We start from the raw sequence: 1,828 nt of genomic DNA, 5'->3' as shown, positions 1-1,828 counted from the left end.
GCCCTGCCACAACGATTGTCACAGCATTTGATCAGCCCCTCATCTTCCTTCCCTGATGGCTCAGACAGTAAGGAATCTGCCCGCAATGTGGGAGACCTGGGTTTGATCCCCGGGTTGGGAAGATCCCCTGGAGGAGGGCATGGCAACCCACTCCAGTATTCTTGCCTGGAGAATCACACAGTCCGTGGGGTCACAAAGAGCTGGACATGACTGAGTGACTAAGCACCCTTCGCTGAAACGGGGTCTGAAGCGTCTCACTGCCACAGCCTCAATCTGTTTATCATACAAGTGCCAGAATAATGTTGCAAAAAATGCACATCATGTACTTCTCCTGCTTTAAAGCCATCAACAGCTCGCCACGGTGCACAGGCTAAAGTCCTAACTCCTGTGAAGCCCACAGGTATTTCACCTTTTCCTTGCTTTCAGCCTTACCTTTGGCTAATAAACCTTCGTCTTCTAGTGCTTCATACTCCACCCATACCAAACTGCTTACAATTCCATGAACTCCTTATGTGGTTTCAGACAGCAACCTCCAGCTCATACTTCTCTCCCTGCTTTAAATGCCTTTCAACACTATCCCCACACCTTCACCCATCTTTCACGTTTCAACTCACAGATCAACTTGTCTCTGAAGCTTTTTGTGATTACTCTGCCTCTGCCTCAAATAGAACAGACCTTTCCTCCCTATGTCCCCACCACTTCCAGGGCCAAAAATTTTCCAGAGCACTTTGTTATAGTGATCCTATCAACCTAGCATGATGCTTGCCTATCAGATTGTTTCATTGACAACACAATTTATGGACCAGTACTTATGGCTTCCCTGGTGGCTCAGATGGTAAAGCGTCTGCCTAAAATGCGGGAGACCCAGGTTCGATCCCTGGGTCGGGAAGATCCTCTGGAGAAGGAAATGGCAACCCACTCCAGTACTCTTGCCTGCAGAATCCCATGGACAGAGGAGCTTGGTAGGTTATAGTCCACGGGGTCACAAAGAGTCGGACATGACTGAGCCACTTCACTCACTTATGATCTACCAGTAGTAGGTGCTATGGCTAAATATTGGAGAAGAGAAAAAGGTAGATAAAACAATCTTTGCCCTCATAACTTATTTACAGTCACAAAATAAAACCTTTCAGTTTAAAAGTCAAAAGCATTCCAAAGATTTAGCCTGAAGATAATATACTTTAAGCTAGTTTCATGTAGTTTAAGGGACTTGATTTATAGAGGTCCCTTCTAAAGCTCTGTGCTGATTTTATATTTTTAACTTTATGTCTTTATTTTCTTAACGGGGGGGGGGGGGCAAATCTGGACATATTTTAGGCTCCACAGGAACCTGAATGGCAGAAAGCATTTTACTCCCCTTTTGATGGGAGTGAAAAAGGAGAGTGAAAAAGCTAGTTTAAAACTCAACATTCAAAAAACTAAGATCATGGCATCCAGTCCCATCACTTCATGGCAAATAGATGGGGGGAAATGCGGAAACGGTGACAAATTTTATTTTCTTGGGCTCCAAAATCACTGTGGACAGTGACTGCAGCCATGAAATTAAAAGACGCTTGCTCCTTGGAAGGAAAGCTATGACAAAACTAGACAGCATATTAAAAAGCACAGACATCACTTTGCCAACAAAGGTCCTTATACTCAAAGCTATGGTTTTTCCAGTGGTAATGTATGGATGTGAGATTTGGACCATAAAGAAAGCTGAGTGCTGAAGAAGTGATGTTTTTGAACTGGAGAAGTTGTGCTGGAGAAGACTCTTGAGAGTCCCTTGTACTGCAAGGAGATCAAACCAGTCAATCCAAAAAGAAATCAACTCTGAATATTCACTGGA

At 44.0% G+C, this 1,828-nt stretch overlaps 1 non-coding gene across 1 annotated transcript; it reads left to right on the top strand.

Annotated features, from left to right (window-relative positions):
* The first annotated feature begins 817 nt into the window (after positions 1-817).
* On the top strand, positions 818-889 carry TRNAF-AAA (transfer RNA phenylalanine (anticodon AAA)). The gene has a single exon. It is a non-coding gene; the product is annotated as a tRNA-Phe (tRNA).
* The last annotated feature ends 939 nt before the right edge of the window (positions 890-1,828 follow it).

Source organism: Muntiacus reevesi, chromosome 16 (assembly GCF_963930625.1).
Source record: "Muntiacus reevesi chromosome 16, mMunRee1.1, whole genome shotgun sequence".
In the NCBI taxonomy this organism is placed as follows: domain Eukaryota; kingdom Metazoa; phylum Chordata; class Mammalia; order Artiodactyla; family Cervidae; genus Muntiacus; species Muntiacus reevesi.
Note: the sequence above shows the minus strand (reverse complement) of the source record. Positions and strands in the feature narration are given on the sequence as shown.